The sequence below is a fragment of the Eptesicus fuscus genome, chromosome 3, assembly GCF_027574615.1.
Source record: "Eptesicus fuscus isolate TK198812 chromosome 3, DD_ASM_mEF_20220401, whole genome shotgun sequence".
NCBI classification, from domain to species: Eukaryota; Metazoa; Chordata; class Mammalia; order Chiroptera; family Vespertilionidae; genus Eptesicus; species Eptesicus fuscus.
The window spans coordinates 10506433-10529239 of NC_072475.1; positions in this window are offsets into that span (position 1 = coordinate 10506433).

Consider the following 22807-nt stretch of genomic DNA (forward strand, 5'->3'; position numbering starts at 1 on the left):
ATCTGTTTTCCATATATTTTTATATCTACATATATGCTTAGAAAAATGTGTGGAATTAGATTCACTTATAGTTCATAATGTTTATTTGCTTGTGAAAAGATTTGGAGTGATTGTTATATACATTTTTTAAATTCTTTAAAGTTAGTATGCATTACATATACAAATTAATAAGAGTAATACTTACTAATAAAATGTCTAGAAGCCCTCTGAGCTCAATCTTCTCTTTGTCTTTTCATGCTCATCTTTCTACACTAGGAGGCTGACCCCTTGGACTGTGTTACCACAGCTTTCCCATAGGCAGGGAAATCCCAGGGCCAGGGGCGTAGGTTGGGATATTTTTTCTCCATTCCCTATCATTTTTGGAAGCATTTTCTATTAGTGTTTGGTACCCTCCATGACTGTGGCTTTAATCACGGAATCTCCTATGCTAAGACTCCATCTCCTGTTGTGCTATTACGTGCCTTTGTCCTGTTGGCAAGGGGTGGTAATGGCTGCCCACTCTTGCTGATCTGTGTGCCTCAACATCCATTGTCTATGCTCTTACCATGGTAAGTTTCTTTTAAAAAAACCTTTATTGTTGAAAGTATTACGTATGTCCCCTTTTCTCTTCCATTGACCCTTTATAGCCCTCCCCCCGCACCCCACCCCAGGCCTCCACCACCCTATTGTTTGTGTACATGGGCAATGCATATATGAATACCAAGTTCTTTGGGTGGTCACTATTTGAGTTTGCTGCAAGACTGAGAGAATAAATAATAAATGACATTTTGTTTTTTATTTTGTGGTATTTTATTTTAAAAATACATTGATTACATAATTTTTTGTGACAGGCTGTAGGATTTTACATTGTAGGTTTTAACATTGGAGTTGTGCAAACATGGCTCAGTTCCAGTGCACAAAAATGAGTGCTTTTACAGTAAATAGCAAAATATATTTTATGCACATAGTGCACTTGACAAAATTTTTATTTAAGTATTCTATTGCTCAAACAAATATTTAATATTTATTGATTGATTTCATTTTCAAGTGTTACTACTACCTACTATTTTTTATCATGTTATAGATGAGATAAAGTAAAATAGGATTTCACTTGTCCAAGTAGGCGTTCTCTGATGTATAATATGTTGTTGCCTAATCAGAGTTTTACATGGATGTTTCTGCTAAGAGATTTTCACACCTAGTAGTGGGGTCTTTCCTGGATGCTCAAGTGAATTCATACATGTTGAAATATTTCAGATAAATTGGCAGGGCATACACTGGAGGGAAAGTATCAGTTCTCTCCCTCAGCCCTTCCCACCCCTGCCATCAAGACCTTTCTCCCCTTTACCTCTTAAAGTCTGAATTCAGCTGGGATTTTAGGTAACTTCTGGGAAGTATTAAAACTCATTACTTGGTTGTCCAGAATATTTGCCCTCTTTTATTTTCCAATAATGCTCTCTGAATTGTTTCCCTAATACTTTTAAAAGATGTGTGGCACTGCAGCCGAGCGCAGCGCGGGACAGGAATTATAGTTATCGTTTCAGATGAGGTGTGTTGAAAGCGTTCAGGATGACGCAGTTGGCAGTTTGCAGGACTGGCCTTCTTATTATTACCATCTGTGTCAACTTGGAGCCTCCTCCATTACAGAGAAGACAAGAAAAATGAAGCTGTGGTTGTGTTTGGGGGAGATTTCCCCCCTCCCTCATTATGATTGACCCTGGGATACACACTAAGTGGGTGAATGAAACTGAAAAATTGTTCCAAGCTTTTGCTGGATAGCACTCATAACTATCAGCACATACAATTAGTATTTAAAAACTTTCCCCCTTCTACAACTTTCTTACATCTATTTCTTTGGAGAAACAGTAGTAGTGATGATAAAAGTATATCACTTTCTCTGTGGAACCTGGTGAAATTTGCAATATAACCTTTATAGCAAATATATTATTACTGGCAAAAAAAAAATGTGGTTCGTTTTTATAACAAAGCACATTGGCAGTTGAAATGAGCAAAGAACAAGTATTGTGCAGCCTATATGAAGGGCTTGGAATCCTGAACTATTTGGAAGGAACCTGACTCATTTCAGGGAATTTATGTAGGTCAGAATCAACCACAAAATGAAAAAAAAAACTAAGAAAATGCTGAGAGTCAACTTTTAGGTTTTTCATGTTGGATTTATAAGCAAATGATATCATTTGAAGACTTTATTATAAGGGCACACTGAAAAACATCAAATGTGTACCTAAGTCATAGAGATAAAAAACCTAAGCTGAGCAGTTTATTCTTAATAATTCACACTAAGTCATTTTTATTCTGTAAGACTAGAACAATATTTTTTCAGCACCGGAGCATGGGAAGTACCATTTCATATGTGAGAAAGGTATGGGACTTAATACCAGAAACACACTACAGTAGTAGAAGTATGTTTATATATACTTACACAGTTTAAATAGTCAATAAAAGGTTACATTTCTTGCCTGGCTGGCATGGCTCAGTGGTTGAGGATCAACCTATGAACCAGGAGGTCATGGTTCGATTCCTGGTCAGGGCATATGCCTGGGTTGTGGGTTCGATCCCCAGTATGGGGCATGCAGGAGGCAGCAAATCAATGATTCTCATCATTGATGTTTCTATCTGTCTGTCCCTCTCCTTTCCTCTCTAAATTAAAAAAAATGTAACTTACTAGCAATAACAATATTTTATTTTTTGAAAAGGTACATTTCTTATTATAGAATATGTGTCTAGTCATCAATTAACATTTTCATTGCTCATAACATTTCCTGAATAAAGACTTTTTAATATTAACTATTTAAAGAAGATTCACTTAAATAAGAGATAATATCAAATTTCAAATGTGTGAACATGCATATACTAGTAGTAATTTGTCTTACTCATGGCATCGTGTATAACTTGACAAATTTAAGCAGTTAACAAAGAGCACCATTGCGTGCATAGAGAATTCAGCACTGAGACCAAAGGGATAGTTGAAAGATCCCTGAGGTGTCAACAAGATATCTCTCTGCACTGGATTCCACTGTCAATTTTACAAGGTCTTATGGTTTTCAGACTAATTAAAAGGTAAAATAGAAATGCCTGAAAGTTCATTCATAAAAATAACCATATTAAAAAAATTATTAATTTTGCACTGAAATATGAGTTCTACAAGCACAGAAATAAATAGTGGCAGGAATGTTGGCTGAGTTAAAGCTGAGGCTCAGGCGACCTTATATGAAGAGTATAATCAAGTAAGGTATCCTTCCTAAAATATCAATAGATTTATTCACATCCATGAGAGGTGTGAATCCCATTCAAAACTGAGGTTCCTTCTGACATACTAGTACACTGGTATGTCAGCTGGAAGTAAAGGAATGGGTCCAGTGGAAGACAGACAGCATGAAGGGGGAAGAGAATAGCAATTTCCTAAGACAAAATTAAAAAGATTCTGGAAATAAAGACATAAAAAGTCTTACATGTAGGAAGGAAACTGGTTTGAAGCCACATATAGGGATAGTCTGTACTTTAGGCTACTCTCAGTTATATGCCCCTAGAAACCTAAATGATCCCAATGAAATACAACCTATAGCAGGAGAGTATATCAAGCATTACAGGCTATATAAGTAGATAGAAGAGTCCCCCAAGAATGTCTGATGCTCAATATTCCTCCCAACAGCAAGTGTTAAGCTGCATAAGAGAGTCACCTGCATGGTGAATGGGTACACACAATTTTAAATTATAGACACTGGATGAGAGCTGCAGAATTCTTGGCATAAACCACTCTGTTTAAGCCCCCATACTGAGACGTGACCAAACACTAGCCTGACTTCTTTAGTTCAAGACCATGTTCCTAGGATGAGTCCAGTCCTCTTCAAATGAACTGCTTGAAAAAGAAAAGCACTGCCAAAGAATTTGCTGTTTGTTCCAGTCAAAACTTAACTATATGCCACTGACCTACCTTTCTTAGCACATTTACTTTTCAAACTTGCAATTATAAATATTTCCTCTGTTCCCTTGAGTTGTAAGTCTCCTACTACCATGCAACATTGCCTCAAAGACCTGGAAGCTGTCTCTTTGAAATGCAGACATATAGAAAGATAGCTCATGGGAGTGGGCTTCTTGGGTGACACAGAAATAAACATTTTCAGAGGCCCCAGTGGGAGAATGAGATGTGGTGAAAGACTTTATTTGTGTGGAGTGACATTCCTCAGGTTCCAAAGTTCCAAGTCCCTTTAACCATTCCTGAAAAAGGGGCAGCTGTGGATTCAGCAAAGCCAGAAGCAGGGCCAGTGTCCAGAGCTTCCATTCCATGTTTCATCCTGGTCCAGTTCAGCATCAGGCTAATTAGAGTCCATTAGTCCATTGTGTGGGTCCCATGTGGCTGAGAGCCAATGCAGGGGAGTGTGCCCGCTGCAATAGGAGTCCCAAGAGAGCTACAGGGTCAAGAGCCAAGAACTTGAACTCCCTTTGCCTAGGAATTTAAATATTTAGATTTTGCATGCTTGCAGTGACCATGCCTATTCTAGCCATTGATTTGTTCTCAGGTGTGACTGACAGATAAGCACCTTTCCACATTACCTGGACCTTACTGGACATGTGTCTATTGTCCAGCCCCTTCCCTCATGGTTACTCAGGGAACAGACTTGGAGAATGTTAACTATAGATTTCTGGCAAAACTTTATATGGCATGCCTATGTTATCTAGTCTTCCCTTTACCTCTTTCCTGTTAAATAAAAACCAGATTATTACACTGGCATCACTGCCTTTCTCAAAAATGGAACTGACATTAATTTATTCTGTATGGAAGGAAACACTCTTGATACTCTTCTCTTATTATGTCATCCTTCATATAAAATCCATCATGAATTCCTCCCAATTTTACCTGCTATATTTCTCTCAAATGTATTTATGTATTATTGTCTCTCCCACCACTAATAGGCCAAGCCATTTCTTCTGGACTGGACTATTGCAAAAGCCTCCAATCTAGTTCATTTTCCATCTTGTAACAAGAAATGTATCCTAACAAGGCAGAGTATGCCATTGCTCATCGTTGCCCCCACTCCACCTACTCCTCACTCTTTATCCTCATCTACGTTGGCATGCTATTTTCCATCTTTAAACATATAGCATCGTTTACTTATTTATTGTCTTTGCTGATATACATTTGCAAATGCTTAGAACAAGACATGTAGGAAGCAGGCAATAAATATTTATAGAATGACTGTTAAATGTTCTTAGAATGAAAACAAAAGTTGTTTTTTTTCATGGTAAATAAGACCCCTCATTATCTCACCTTCTTTCTTCTCCAGTCCTATATTGCCCAAGACTACATCTAATTTTTCTCCTCTAAACTCACTGGCTTTCTAGATTTATTACCCAGAATTGGGTAAAGAGTAAGGACAGAGGGATTTTTATATTCCTAGGCAATAACCTGTGAGGGTGCACCAAAACCAACAAATCTACACTAATAAAAGAGAAACATGCAAATTGACCATCTCTCCACTATACCCACCAGCCAATCAGGAGCGAGTATGCAAATTAACCCAACAAAGATGGTGGTTAATTTGCATATGCATGCGCCAGAGCGAAGACTGAAGGCAGCGTAGAAGGAAGCCAAGCGAAGCAGCAGCAGAGAAGGGAGCAAGGCAGCGGAGAAGGGAGGGAGCGAGGCAGCCGACATGGGAGGGAGCGAGACAGTGGAGAAGGGAGCGAAGCCGCAGGAAGCCCTATTCTTGCAGGAATCTTCCTGCAACGAGCCTCTAGTATTTATATATTTTAGTGCAGAGAGTTGTAGGCAGTGAAAAAGGGCAGTCACATTGCACTATTGATAGGAACATTTAACCCTAGCAGGACCACTGCACCTTTATTCTTTAGCAGACCCTAACTTTTTGCCTTCATAATTTCCAAACATCCTATAGCTTCCATATCATTTATCAATTTCTTAATGAAATCTTCCCCAAGAGGAGAACCTCTCTTCTCTTTTTTAGTTATTTGCTTTCTTGGAAAAAGTGACACATTCTTTTTCTGTATAGATTATGTTTTACTTTATAGCTAGATGTGATTTCATACAATTAATTGGGTAAGAGTTGTCCTCTCTATCAGAATACAAGTTCCGTGAAAACAACAGCACATCTTTTAGTTTTATATTTCTTGGTAGCAAAATATAATTTATTAATATTTCTTTATATTATTTGCAAACTTTTGATGACAGGAGAAAAAAGGAAGAGATAAAATGAGAAAGGAAAACAATAGCATATGGCCCATAGTTCCTGAAGAATATAAAGAATGCCTTTTCATTAACTGAAGTTGTAAAGAAATAGTCATAATGAAATGATCACAAATACTAATTTACTTACAATTAGATTTTAAATGTTTCTCTGGAGATGCTAATACAGAGTGTTGGAAATAATGGAAATAAATTGAAACAATTAAACCTTTTTTTTCTCAATGAACCTCATTGTGAACTTCACATATGAACAAGAAAAGAAGGTGAATTAGGAGTGACAGTTTAGAAACTTTCTCCCTTAGTTTCTTCATTATCCGGAGTTTTAATACCACAGCTTTGAATAATATAAAGAATTTACTTTATATACTTGGCAGTAATATGAGAAAAGCAAGTGTAGAATGCATGTATACATGTATATGTAGTAAAAATCCTTTCAACAGTCAATATGAATATCTAAGTTTGATGCACTGAACTTTGAAATAGGCGCAGGATGGCCTCCTTGCAGGCTGGTAATTCTTCCAAAGTAATTTTAGAGTTATTCTCTCTTTGCTTCATGTGCTTCTGCAGTCAAGTCCCCAGGAATGCAGGAAATTAACAAGGTTAGCTGTGGGCATGAGGTACCCTTCTGATGACCTACACACCTGAACTCACACTGGAAGAAGCAGAGAATCTGCAGGTTTGAATGTTTGCCAGAAGTAACAACCAAACACTGTTAAAATAAAAAGCAGTTTTCATGCTTTTACTTTATGTCTATGGACTACTGCTTAATGAATTTTTACTTTTACATTCAACTAATTATTTCTTTCTCTGTTGGCTGACAACCATTCTGTGATTTTCTTTCTGATTTATTTTATCTGAATCTTTCTGGATTTTTTACTTTTTGGTATCTTTTAGTTATTTGGTTTTTGGTTTAAATCTCCCTTTATTATTTTTTTCTTAGGGCTTTGAACACAATCCATTTCTATAATTCTGTTAGATTAAATCTGACTTGCTTTTCTTATATTATCCTGGTTTAAATCTCTTGTCTTTTAGTAGAAAGATAAAAATATTGGTCAGATTCCTTTTATATGGACTAAAAACTGCTTATTTCATAAGATATTTGCTCTCTTTTTGCTTCCCAGAAGCCTAAATAATACCCTTTAATTACTGGAGACTCTGTGGGAAAGATATAGTCACATAAATCAACAAGATAATAACATTCTCTACCCTGCAAACCCCAATGGTCATGCTAAGGAGAGAGAATTCCTAGCAAAACTCTGTTTTGCTGAATTTGATGAAATATAGATATACAATTGGGAACAGGTTGTAGGACTTAATCACAGGATGTTGCAAAGTGACTCCCAACAATCAGAGTGAAAGAAAAGATTGAGAAGATGATTGAAAGATCTGGGAGAACTCATAGATATGACAGCTGTCATAAGAAATGAACACTTGGGAAAGAGAAAAAAATTTAAGGGGGTTCATAGAAAGTGTGTTAGTGTAAAGTAATCCCCTCTTCCATCTTTCCTTAAAACTTTGAGAATTATTAATATAACCATTAATAGCTTCAGAGTTGGATGTGTGTATGCTTACGTGTATGTATGTATGTGTTATGTGACAGGTTTTATGAGTCAGTCTGTGTGGGAGCTGAGTGAGAGAAGAGCCACATTCACTGTCCCTTAGATCTCTTTTATATTAGCAAATAGTCTGCACTATATAATAAGCATAACATCAACACTCATTTATTTGACACATATTAATTGAATGTCTACTGCATTCCAGATACTTGTCTAGGTGTTTGGAGTACATCACTGAAAAGAACCAATAAAAACATTGTCCTTGAGGAGTTTATATTCTAGCTGGGGAAGAAAGACAATAGAAAACAGAAATAATAAAATAATCAATAAGAAAATTACACAATAGTATAGGTAGCTATAGCTAATATAGAAAAAGAAGGAATGCAGAGGAAGCAGGATAAGGAGTTGTGAGGGGGAGGAGATGGGAGTTTTACATTGGTCCTCAGGATTGGCCTCAGTGAGAGTGAAAACATGAACACATCATTAATTATAGTTCAGTGTAGTAAATCAGGAGCATCAGCAAACTTCTTAAAGGACCAGATAATGAATATTTTCTACTTTGCAGGTCAAAAGGTAAAATTGAGGCTATGAGATGAATATTTATAATACCATTTAAAATGCAGTCACTTAAACTATAAAGAAGCAGGTCCTGCAAATATCTCAGAAAAGAACTCTCCCTGTGAGGGAATAGGCAGGGAGTGCAAAGGGCCTGCAGGGGGAGTGTAACTGGTGTGTCTGAGAAAAGCAAAGAGGAAAGTGTGGCTCCATTAGAATTACAAAGGGGAGAGTAATATGAGAAGAAGTCAAAGAAATAAAAGGGAGTTAGGAGGGCAGATTATACAGGACTCTATGAGGCACTTCCAAAACTTTGACTGTTGCCTGAGAGAAACAGTGAGCCATTGCAAGGTTTTTAATAGAGCTACCTGACCTGCCTTATGTTTTTAAAGGATCTCCATTAACTAAATCATTGCAAGGTATTAAAAATACCCATAGGTCCTAAAGCATTTTGTTTAATTTTAAAACAGCTACATGAACATACAAAAACTAATCAAAGCAAATATAATGACCTGCTCAAGTTTATATGTGCTGTCTTACCATTTCAGTTCACTAAGAATCTGGGTGACCTAAGTTCCAGTCCTCATGGGCTCCTAAATAGCTCTTGACTTGGTCAAGTCGTTTTACCTTTGCAGAGCTGGGGACTTCAAATTTCCAAGTGAGGCAGTAGGGCCCGATCATCTCCCAGGACTGTGTCATTTTCCTGCCACACTTATGTAGAATGCAATCTCTATGAGGTGTTAGATTTTGTCATGCTCTTCACTTCACTACCAGGAAGAACTCATTGTTTATTTACTTTTATTGAATTCTTTTCTGCTTAAAACACTTTAAATTGTTTCTGTTTTCTTCATGGAACCCTCAATAAATCAAGGACATAGGACAAAATGTAAAAAGATGTTTCATTAAAAATATCTTGCCCAGCCTGAGTGGCTCAGTGGTTGAGCATTGACCTATGAATTAGGAGGTCATGGTTCAATTCCTCCGGTCAGGGCACATGACCAGGCTGTGGGCTTGGTTTCCAGTAGGAGGTGTGCAAGAGGCAGCTGATCAATGATTCTCTCTCATCATTGATGTTTCTATCTCTCTATACCGCTCCCTTCCTCTCTAAAATCAATAAAAGACAGCAACAACAAAACCCCCCACAATACCCTATAACACACTGTGATCCTAACAAAGTGAAACAGACCAATAGCAGTACATTCCTCCCTCATTTCAACATAACTGTTTAGGCACACTATACCTAAGACTAACCAAATATTCACCAATGCCATTTCTTCATCCTGGACATGTAGAAACACTACATTTCTCACCCTCCTTTGCAATTAAAGTGAAACCATGTGATTGTGTTCTGGACAGCAGGAGGGGAGGAGAAATTATGTATGCTATGGCATGTTGGTAAACCAGCTTTCTGGAAAGATGGGGGGAAATACCTTGTTTGTAATGTTTGCCAACTTTCCTGGTGTAAATACATTGTGGCATCAGTAAACTTGGAGTTGGGAAGACATACACAAAATTTACACATCACCGAAATTGTGACTCCAAAATTAGTCATTAAACCTTATACAGGACCATCCATGCTCTTGTCCCCTTCCATGGATACCACAAAGGCCTCATTTGCAGGGAGGCATCATCATAAAATGGAAGTGAGCTGGAATTCCAAGTCCTGTATCAGACTGCAATGTGAATGTGAAATAGATCTCATTTGTGTCAAGTCACTGGAATTTAAGGATGTTTGTTTTTGCAGTATAGCCTAGCCTGGCCTGACTCTATTCTAATGTTGTTTCTGGGAGGCATGAGCATGCATTGACGGTGACACCCCACCCAGATGATGATCTTTAGCAAAATCTGTAGCATCTACAAAGAAATGTAGCAGCCACCGATCCTCAATGGAAAACCTACTGTTTGATGGGATAGCAGCAGAGGCCAACAAAGCAGCATAATTAAAAAATAGATATTTAAACTGCAACAACTGGTGACACAGCAGAAGTTTTCATTCAGAATAAACTTGTGAATGAACACATGCAAATAGCACCTAGAGGACTTCCAGAACACCTAGCAGTTGGATTCCACAGAAACTTACTGTCTGATGTGATGTAGGTTGGCTCATGAATCAGTACTTCCTTTGTATGAATGTGATATTATTTATACCTACAGGATGGTAAGAATGGAAGTCACATTTGTTATTTTTTATTGTTTCGTAATAATAAAAGTCATGCTTTTAAAAATGTTTTCATTAATAAAGTTAGTATTTCCATGTATAGGAGTTTAAATTATTTCTATATATGTATTACAGGGGAACTCTGTTCTCTTGTTTTTGTGGACAAAACTGCTGGAAGAGTTTGGAAGAAGAAATTGAGCATAACCTTCACAGCTTATTCCGTCTCCTCTCCTTGAATCTGGCTCCTGAAGAGAAGAGAGTCTTTCCTTTTCTTCTTCATGTTATTCAGCTTAAAAGGCCAGCTGGGTGGTAGTGTTTGTCCAAGGCCATGGTTTACTTTAGAAAAGCACTTGCCCGGAGACATAAGCAACATTTGCAATAGAAGCTTGACCAATTATGAAGGCAACATCCAGGGCCCAGATGGGTCTAAACTTTTTGCTTAATTTCTCAATTTTTAAGCAGGGGAAAGAGGTGCTATTACTTGGGTCTTACTCCAAAAATAAAAGGTCAAGCTGAGAATCTGGAATATAGTTTTTAATGCAATATATTTGCAAAAAATGTATTCTCTCTTTATGTTGCATTTCAATGACATACATACTACCAAATAGCAATCATATTAAGGAGAGTAAAACAACTGCAATATACTAGTATGTCAAGTGACATAGTCGAGTATCTAAGAAGGAATTATTCTATAGTAAACAGCAGAAGTCTCTCATACACGGATTTTGTTGACAATGCAAATTTATTAAAGGCTGTTGCAAGCACATGGAAATGTCATCTTGCTAAAATGCTTAGAGGAAGGAAACAAGAAAGCTTAGAGAGGGACTATAAAGACCTCTGCTGTGTTGGAGAAATTCTGGGCAGGAAATGTGTGAGGAGATGGCTTCTTTGTTGTGAATCACTGTAACCAATTTAGGAATAAGAGTTGAAGTGGATCTTTTCATTAAATATGCTGGGAAAAAAAATTAGAGCACTGAGATTTGAGGTGGGGTAGGGGAAGGAGATAGATCATTCCAGTGTTAGCATGGGAGTGAGGTTTGCTGTTGGTGAGTCAGCAAATAGCAATTGTCCAACTAATGACAACTGCTTCAGAAATAGAAATTGATTTATATTCTTCACTATTCTGAGTTAAAGGGGAAACAATTAAGAAGGACACTTGAGAATAACGACTTTTATAACCATTTCATGGTTAATAATTCTTTAATTAGCCACTTGATAAAAGTTAAATAACATTTTTCAGAATGGACAGAAAAATTAATAGATTATACAAATAAATATGAATAAGGCTTGTGATTTCAGAGCTGATATGTAAAGAGCTGAAAGACACTACTCCCATTTTCACCAAAAGAAAAATGCTGGAAAATCTGAAATTTAACAATTTATCTTGGACCCATCAGAGAACTGAATTCACAGGGCAAACTACCACCCCCAAATCTGGAGAAACACACTAACATGTTTTCATCTGGAAGGGAAGCTGATAGAACTATAAACTGGTAAGAACATTTAAATGGTAACATTGAGTGTGCCAGGGATCGAGCCTAAACGGGCAGTCGGACATCCTTTGAGGGGTCCGAGATTGGAGAGGGTACAGGCTGGGCTGAGGGACAACCCCCCTCCGTGCACGAATTTCGTGCACCAGGCCTCTAGTATGATAATAAAAAACTTTCAAGAGACCCCCCCAGTCTCAGGGGAGCCACCCTGTTTTCATGGTTTTACCTTCAAGAGCCCTATAAAATTCTCCCCATGAATATTTGAGAAAAGCCCAAGGCTATGGCAAAGATAGGGAAAGAATAATTATTCTGACATAGACCTAGATCCTTAAAAAAACAGTATACTCCGAAGATAAGTGCTCTGCCAGTAACTCATACTCCAGTTTCCTCAAGGCCTAATCCCTCAACTAAGGGGAACAAAAACTGGTAACAGGGTTTAGAACTTTGAAGAAATGTACACTGAACACTGAAGCCAAGGAAGAGAGTAGGGTTAGGGGAGAAACTTGTGAAGGTCATGGTCCTGAGATGCAGGTCCACTAAACGACTGAGATTTAATTGGAAGATTACTCTCCCTTCCCCACACCTTACCACCACATCAACAAAGCTCCAGTGTAATAGAGTGGATGACAGGTAACATGTCTGGAAGACACAGACTCTCTCTGAAAACGAGTACCGAGGAAAGTTTCAAGTCAAGTTGGAAGAAAAGATGAGAACTCTAGAGGAATTTGATACAACTGTCACTGATAGCTATAGTAAACATTGAGCACATTGAGCCTAAGTGTTAGCACTTATGATAATCTGAGCCAACGTAGTAGAGTCCATTTTTTAAGTGTGGCCTGCACATAGTGACTTTTCCCCAAAGAGGACAGATAGAGAGGGGGAAAAGGATGATTTTAAAGTAGAGAAACCTGAAAACACTGTCTTCCCTGGTGAAGATTAACATCAACAGTGATAAGTTATATTTATAACATCTTACTTTTGATACTATAGTGATGAGAATTGCACATTACTTTGTGGTCTTCTTCCCAGAAACCCACAACCCCTGTCTAACGAGGAGGAAAACATCAGGAAAATACCAATCAAGGAGCATTCTGTCAAGCACTAGTACCTGAAAATATTCATTGAAAATCTTATGTCACAAGTTCCTCATTTTTATTTTTTATTCAAGAAATAACTTAAAAATTAGCAGTTGAGTACAAAAGCAAAACAACTTAAAAGCAAGCATTCATTTTGTTAAACTGGGCTTTCTTCTTTGGCAACAAGAAAAAAATGTGCTGCAACTGAGGAATACATAACTTTTAACCATATAGTAAAAGCTTAATAAATGTTCAGATTTATTTCCAACAAATCATCCAATACTATGAATATAGATGCATTCAGTAAGTATAATTCATTGTGTAGAATAACTTAGACACCACAATTCTAATAAAGCAAAATTAGCCTACCTAACTAGTCTTTCACACATTGTAAATACTTTGGATTGGTTATCCAGCGATTTCCTTTAAAAATTACTGTTAACACATTAGGGTTAACTCAGCCAGTCCATTTGAAAATCCACAATTGCTGTTATAAAATATTAAACTGAGCTTAAGACTATGGAGCGACAAAGAACACTAGAGAGCATATACAAATAAATTAAACACAAGTGTGTATTTGTTCCTGGGCACATCTGTACTTTGTTTGCAGCTTCAACTTAGTATTGTGTGGGACTAAAACATACTTTCCACTTAAAAATGGAACGAGAAACCTGACACAATCATTATACAAATTTCAGCCTGGAAGTGTGCTGGTTTCATGTTTTCCATTTCCTCTGACCTTTTCCCTTCCATCAAAGCTATAAATGGTGAACAGTGTGCTTATTTTTATTTGTTTTACTGTGTGAAGCTTTTGATTTTCAACAAACTCCACTTTAGGTCTAACATTTTTTATCAAAATTAAGGAATAAGCTTTAATGAGAAAAAAAGATATAATTATAGGGAATGAAAGGGTTTAATTGAGAGTTCAGGGATTGCAAAATAAATAAGGGAAGAAAACAGAAGAATATAACCATAATAAATAATTTTAGCAAATGAAAATTCCCAGACACTTTTTTTGAGAGTGCTTAAATATTTCAATGAAAGTAAGTAAAATGGAAAGGATAGTCTTTGGAAAATCTAACTCATTTATGCAAAGAGACAAAGAGCAAATTACAACAAAAATTTCAAAAGAAATAAAACACAAAATACAGAATCAAGTTATTTCAATGACATTTTTAATGCAGTAGGTAGCATGATGCTGTATTGCTCTATTTGGGAAGTAGATTTGGAGAAGGCTATTAATATATTATTAGAATACTTTTTCTACTAATATTATTACAAGTAAACTAGAAGCCCAGTGCATGAATTTGTTCACGGGTGGGGTCCCTTGGCCTGGCCAGTGATCAAAGCCTATCAGAGGGCCGGTCAGCCAGTGGGGAGGGGCTGTGGGAGGTTGGCTGTGGGAGCACACTGACCACCAGGGGCAGCTCCTGCATTGAGCATCTGCCCCCTGGTGGTCAGTGTGTGTCATAGTAACTGGTCAATCAGTTGTTCTGGTCATTTGGTCATAACAGTTGCTTAGGTTTTTATATATAGATAGGAATAAAGAGACAAATTTCTAAGATGAATGTTTTAAAAAGATAAAAACATTAATAAGTTGTTTGGAAACCTAAAAATTCACCATGTGATGTTTTGTTAAAAAAATCTTATATTCAATGGAAATCAAAATTTTATATAATATAAAATAATAATGAAATTTCAGAATACTATAATATTATGTAAATTGTAAGTTTTGCTAATATGCAGTGTTCAATTGATGGAAGGTGGATGATAGGAAACAAGTTTCAGAGCATTGTATGCTAAGTGAAAGTATTTATATTAAAAATTCATTTATTTATTTATTTTACTAGAGGCCCGGTGCACGAAATTCATGCACAGGGGTGTGTGTCCCTCAGACCAGCCTGCACCCTCTCCAAACTGGGATCCTGGTATGATCGGGCCTAAACAGGCAGTCAGACATCCCTCTCACAATCCAGGACTGCTGGCTCCCAACTGCTCGTCTGCCTGCCTTCCAGATTGCCCCTAACCGCTTCTGCCTGCCAGCCTGATCACCCCCTAACCACTCCCCTGCCATCCTGATTGATGCCTAACTGCTCCCCTGCCAGCCTGTTTGCCCTTAACTGCCCTCCCCTGCAGGCCTGGTCCCGCCCAACTGCCCTTCCCTGCAGGCCCGGTCACCCCCAACATCCCTCCTCTGCTGGCCTGGTCACCCCTAACTGCCCTCCCCTGCAGCCTTGATCTCCCCTGCTTGCCTGATCACTCACAACTGCCCTCCCCTGCTGGCCATCTTGTGGCGGCCATCTTGTGTTCACATGGGGGAAGCCATCTTTGACCATATGAGGACAGCCATCTTGTGTGTTGGAGTTATGGTCAATTTGCATATTACTCTTTTATTAGATAGAATAGAGGCCTGGTGCATGGGTGGGGGCCAGCTGGTTTGCCCTGAAGGGTGTCCTGGATCAGGGTGGGGGTTCCCTTGGGGCATGGGGCGGCCTGGGCAAGGGGCCTGTGGTGGTTTGCAGGCCAGCCACACCTCCCGGTGACCCAAGTACAGGCTCTGGTATCTGGAATTTATTTATCTTCTCTAATTGAAACTTTGTAGCCTTCAGTGGAGGCCAGGGCAGGCCAGGAACTTGGCTTCCTCTGTTGCTGGGGAAACCCAAGCCTCCTGTTCGCTCCATGGCTGCAAATTTTTGTTGGGATTTATTTATCTTCTATAATTGAAACTTTGTAGCCTTGAATGGAGGCCTGGGCTGGCCAGGGTGTGCAGGAAGCTTGGCTTCCTCCATTGTTGGGAAACCCAAGCCTCCTGCTCGCTCCGGGCCACAGCCATCTAGGTTGGGTTAATTTGCATACTCACTCCTGATTGGTTGGTAGGCTTGGTTTGTGGGTGTATGGGAGGTACGGTCAATTTGCATATTACTCTTTTATTATATAGCACTTTTTTTTTTAAATCCTCACCTGAGGGTATTTTTCTATTGATTTTAGAGAGAGAGGAAGAGAGAGGGAAAGGCAGAGAGAAACATTGATGAGAGAGAAACAGATCGATTGGTTGCCTCCTGCAGGAGGCCTGTCCAGGGCCTAGGCCAGGGAGGATCCTGCAATCGAGGTACATGCCCTTGACTGGAATCAAATCAGGGACCCTTTAGTCACAAGCCTTTGCTCTTTTTCACTGAGCCAAACTGGCTAGGGCTAAAAATTCTTTTACATGTATAGGAGTTCTACGAAAGTATCTGTAAGTGCACACACAGGCAAACCTACACAGAAAGCTGGTTATGCTGGTTGAATCCCTAGTTGCCTAGGGGAGAAAGGTAAAAGAGTTTTGATTTTTACTTTGTATCTTCTTGTGTTCTTCTAATATTTTTAAGTGTAAGTATTACCTTGTCATAAAATAATTTAAAAAAAAATATTGCTATTAATCCACTGATTGTGTTTAATTTGTTATCAAAATTGTAGATAAATTTATAAAAACTTAATATCTATCGTATGCATACCTAACTACATCCTACCAATTTTTAAATTGGTTTGTCTTTTTGTTGTTACTCTGTAGGCACCCTATTGTGACATTAAAGATATTTTTTACTTTCATCAGCCACTGAGGTCAAAAGGAAAATACAAATGATTGTGGGTAAATTTTTCTTATAACTTTGTTATTTGATTATGCATCACAAGCACATACACATTCTTTATACACTCAAATACACATACACACTCACACTTAACCAGAGATTAGTGTTGTAACACAATATAATTGTCCTTTTTTGTAATGTCTTTAACAATTTCCAATATAGAAAATTTCAATGTAAGGGAACATTTGCCCTGGATTATTTGAATGAATAGTTCTGTGATAGGTGTGTTAGATATTAAGATGTGTTGATCTTTGCCCAGCTAGAGAAATTATTTGAATGCTGAACTCTGCCACTTATAGAGTATCCTGCCACATCCCAAACTGTTCAAATCTAAGGTGAGTAGTAAGTTCTTCCTCTAGGTGAAAAACACTAACTGGATGATGACTCAGACTTTCTTCCTATCTTAAGTTTCTATCATTTAAAATAAGTCTGTGGTGTCTAAGGTTATGAGATCCAATCGCGTTTCTTTGTTACTGGAAATCCCCACTTCAAACCCAAAGAACAGGCCATTCAAAAGCATTCACTGAGGCAACACACTTAACCGAAAAGCATGACTTCATTTTGGCATGATTAGGCTTCAAATCAGGTCAGTGATGTAGATGTGAATGAGTGGATTGTTCATGGGCACCGGATCGGATTAGTCTTTCATTTATTTTTAGAAATTCATTAGACCAATTATGACAACCACAAAGGGATGTCTTATGATTGAGAAGTGCAAATTATAAGAACAGGGATATTCATTGTTAAGTGTGAGATAAAAATTTCTGTGTAGCTCATTAAACCTGCTTCCTTTTACAAAAATGTCTTTCAGAAAAATAGAGATTGCAGGTAAAAGGCACTGTACCAAAACATAATCGCTGAGTGTACAACATGCTGGTAAATTTGGATTGTTTAAAAACTCAGTTCAGGTTTGAATTTATAAAGGAAACTGAAAATATCAAGTTTCACATTTACCATTATGCTGTCAGTTGTGGAGATGCACTAATTGGTTTTCAAATATGTGGAACTAAAATTTTATATACTTGGATTCTTATGCTTATATTTAAGCAATTTAGATTTTAAAAAGATGCTTAATACATACCCTAATCTAGGGGAAAGGTCATGAGCTTTGTAGTGTGACTCATTTATGTCCGATTCTACTATATTTTGACTTTGGGCTACTCCCTTAGATTCCTCAACTTAAACTAATCATGGGTTAAGCAGGGACCCTAGTCATTTTTTGTTGTTGTTGTTTTAAATATATTTTATAGATTTCAGAGAGAAAGAGAGAGATAGAAACATCAATGATGAGAGAGAATCATTGATTGGCTGTCTCCTGCAAGCCCCACACTGATGATTGAGCCTGCAACCCAGGCATGTGCTCTGACCAGGAATCGAACAGTGACCTCCTGGTGCATAGGTCGAAGCTCAACCACTGATCCACGCCAGTCGGGGTTTAGTCGTTATTCTTAAGAATAAAACATCAATTAAGTAAGAAACAGGCATGTGTAAAGTATCTGGTGTATAAGTGGTTCTATATAAACTAATTTAATGTAACATCACATAATTATGAGCATATTTGTAGATGAAAAGATATTAGCTTTACATTTTTCTTTATAAACTTTAGAGACATCAAAAAGCAAAGGTACACTATTTACAAAAGTGCATGTTATTTGCTGTGGTTCACCATTCTCAAATCACTTAAACCTCTCCCGTCACAAATAGTAAAGAATGTATAAGCATTTCCAAAAACAAACACGATTGGCATTGAAAAGATGCTTCACAGAGTTCATACCTCGAGTTTATATTTTGTTGTAATTAAAATTCTTTATTTAGGGATAAAACATTAATCATTTGCCACACTGAGAAACAACCTACTAACAAAGCCACAGCCATATGAAGGATTTGGTGTTTAGATAATTTTTTTAAGTTTGGTAGCAATCTAAGTTTCTTTATGCTCATCATATCTATGCTACTGAAGCCACTAAAAGAAACTTCTGCATAGCAATTTTCCCCCTTAGCTATTATGTCAGATTATGGAGCCAACTAGATGGTTGTTGTAATTAAATTATTTAATATAGAAAGTGCATACAATAATACTTTTTTTCTATTTGGTGGTTTCAGGGAAAATGCCTGTACAAATAGCTATTGCAGTACAATTACATTGTATATGTTTGATTTGAGGAGTTTTTTGTAACCTGATTACTATGTTTGTAAAGCAAATGTTTTGTTTTATCTTGAAGAAATGAAACCAGGCAGCGTTTATGGGAATGGTTCAGATTTGAAGCCAATAACTATATAAGGTAAAGTTACCAAGTGAGATTGTCTTGGATTCTTGCAAATGCAATTCTGGGCCCTAGTTCTGTTAATTGTGAAGCCCGTTTCAGATTAATATTAATGCTGTTATGCGTAAGCTTTAGAGTGAGATCAATGTAATCTAAACTCAAGGGTTCAGAGGATTCAATTGCTATCAGTTGTATTTTATGAAATGAGATAAATGTATGGTTTTGTTGAGAATGATGATAATTGATGATGAACATGATAAAATTGTCCAACAGGTCACAGATTGAAAAAACAGAGACTGTCTGTGCTCCTTTTACAGCTGTAGATGACTGCTCAACTTCCTTTTTCTCAGTGTGTTGTTTATGAGTGAGTCAATTATAACCTCCACTAAGATTTCCAAAGCCTTTACAACTAACAAAGAAGCTGTGGTTTCCATTTATTGAACCCTTGTGTAGCCCTGTAAAAATGGAAAGTTATTAAAAAGAAAAAACAAAAAACCTGTGTGAGTAGCCAAGACAGTAACCAGAAAGCACATTTGCATGCAGATTTCTCAATTGAATTAACTTCTTGTGACGACTGTACCAAAAACAAAGTTACACTCAAATGAGGTCTTTTTTCTTCTTTTTATAGGAATGGGGTAATATCTTTAAACAAAGCAGACTCAGTGCCCATGTTGTTCCTTAGAAACTGGTTTGATTACCTGTCCTGAAACTAGGGAGAGATGGAATGAACAGGCGATCGAAATGACCCTACACCCTATAGAACAGAAAGTACTGTAGGCATAGACACTGCCCTTATAAAAATCAAAGCTGAGATACCAAGCTTAATGTAAGTTTGCATTCCAGATGAGCATTCAGAAAACTAACAGATTACTCTAGAAAGGAGAAGGTAATTGCCAAGAACACAAGGCCACAGATAGAAAGCAAGTCTCTTCATAAATGTCAATTAAAAATTAAGATGGAGCCCTATCTGGTTTGGCTCAGTGGATAGACCATTGGGCTGTGGGCTGAAGGGTCCCAGATTCGATTCTGGTCAAGGGCACATGCCTGGGTTGCGGGCTTGATCCCCAGTAAGGGGCCTGCAGGAGGCAGCTGATCAATAATTCTCTCTCATCATTGATCTTTCTATCTCTCTCTCTCCCTCTTTCTTCCTCTCTGAAATCAATAAAAATATATTTTAAAAAATTAAGATGGAGGAGTAGGGACCAGGATGCTCAGCCTTTCTCCTGGATAATCAGCAACTTGGCTTGACTAACGGTCACAAGGTCCAGACCTCTAGCAAGCTAAAGATAACATCTTGACAGAAGTTGTTTCAGCGTCTGAGACCTAAGGTGAAAAGACCCACTGGCTTCTTTCCCATAAGACCAGATAAAGGTATTAGCATAGTTAGCTAGATATTAACAAAGGAAGGGAGCAAAGGGAATCAGACATTATTAAGCCTAATAAATGAGGGAGCTGAATGGAGCAATAAGTCTGCTTCGCTAGAAACTTTCAGCATTCATAGACTCACCAGAGGACTGTTGCGTCCTCCAACCTTGGCACCTAATTCCCAAAGAGGGCAGGAAGGATCATTTCTGATCATAATCCAGAATTCCCAAGGGAAAGATGAAACAATAAAGGGGAAATTCTTCTACTGAGTGCATGCACAATAGAAGCCAAGGCGGTATAGGGTGAGGTCCTTCTACTTTGAGGCATGCTCAGAAGGAGCCAAGATGGTGACCATAGAGAGAAGTGTCTAGCCTGGGAAAATGATTGGTCTGGGTAAGGGACAGAGAACACCAGAAGATCTAGAAAATAGATTGGTTAAAGGGAGGGCCCAGCACAAACCTGTGAAGGATTGGAAATTGATTGGTTAGTTTGAAAGAGCAACTGGTCCTTGCCAAGCCCAAGATAATATAATCCAAGGTTAACAAAGGCAAACTCTCTCTCTCTCTCTCTCTCTCTCTCTCTCTCTCTCTCTCTCACTTGGTAACAGGTGCTCACCTATGTGCTCATGCTCATCCATGTACTTGTGTGTTCTCTCTCTGTAGCAGTCATGTGGGTCTAGTAGCCATATGGACCCCATGTGCAACTCCAAGTGCAGGTTCCACGCTGGAGCCTGGGTACAGCAATGCAAAGAACAGCTGGGGACAAGCACTAAGCAAAAAATAGAGACAGAGAGCAAAACTGGACTAAGATTTTAAAAGGACTAAACCAATGCCACAGAATTTCTGGACCCTGGCCCTACTTTTGGGCTTGATAAAGACTAGGCTAGACTTCTTCCATAGCAGAACAGAGCTGAACCTAGGACAGTCTTTTGTGTTTGCTCCAGCGTCAATTAACCTTACTACCGTACCTCATTCTCCCATGTGTGGTCCCCAAAAAGCTTTTCTTGTAACACCACAAAGACCCCATTTCTATCGGCAACAAAGGGACATGGGAAAAGACCTCAGAACTATTTCAAGTCCTGAAAAAATGATTTATTACCCTTACCTCACCTCTGACCAGTCAGTTCCCAGAACAACCTTAAAATCTTTACCCCAAGGTGTCTTGTGGTTTAGTCCGATATAATCTTTAACCTGCAAGCCATAAGGGAGTCAAGTAGTCAAGTCTTTAGGGTATTAGAGAGTTTATATTGGCCAATTCAATATTAAGCTATTTTTTCTTTCTATATTGCAAACTCCTTCATTTCTTTGGCCCAGTGCCCACAGGCAGATGAACTAAAAAAAAATCGGTTTTCGGTAACAGTTTGCTGTAAGGGTCATATTTTAGTCTCTCTGTCAAAATAAAATTGAAGTATGTAAAATTATGGGACATACAAGCAGAAAATAATCCAATGTTCTGATATAAAAGTGATTTTTAATTAGGAAAAAAAGAATCACTTATCTCCTTGGAGAGTCATAAAACAAAAAAAGTAGAATAACACTTTATATTAAACAAACAAATATCAGTCAGTAATGCTTTTGTCATTTTTTTGCAAGTTTAATTTAGCTCTACTTTGTTGAATTTGCATTTTATGCTTTTTTTTTTACCTCCTTCACCAAATAAAAATGGTAATATTATTTAGTTATTGAAACATATACATAGAAAAGGGAGTAACTCTACTCTTCATTAACCTTCACCTTGTGAAGTCACCAGTTATTGGAGATTTGATTTTTGTAACATATCTAAAATGTTTTTGTTTTTTCAAAGAAGAAAATCTCTTAGAGCTGAGTACATTCAAACTAACTGGGATTACATTTAATATTTTGTAATAGCATTTTACATTTTACGTTCCAATAAATAACGTTTTTCTGCTTGGAGGTGGTTTACTTATCAGCGATTAGCCTTTATAGGAAATGAAGACATGCCAGCATTCATGTAGTTTCCCAGATTCCATTATTGCCTCGGGCTTATATTTATTCTTATTACTCACTAGCTTAGATACCAGGTGAATACCTAGGAGAAAGAGAAAATTAATTTTAAAAGTAATAAAAATAAAAGAACTAATGAAAACACACAACTATGCAGCATATTAGGAATCTTGTTTCATTAAGAAGCCTACTGGTTCTGATACTGTTGTAATAATCTGGTTATTATTTAACAGGAAAGGAGTAGGGGGAAGACTAGATAATAAGGGCATGCCATATATATAGCTTTACTAATTGAACACTCTCCAGCTCTGTTCCCTGCTGAGCGATGGGGAAAGGGACCAGACAGAGGCAGTTTAGATGCATGCCCAGGAGGTCTGAGTGATGTGGGAAGGTGCCTACTTGTCTGTCAGTCACACTTGGGAGCAAGTCAGTGGCCAGAATAGGCATGGCTATTGCAGGTGAACAAAACCTGAATATTTAAACTTCTGAATAAAGGACGCCCCCTCCTTTCTTGTGTGCCAGGTTTCTGGCTTTCCTGTACCAGGGGGTAC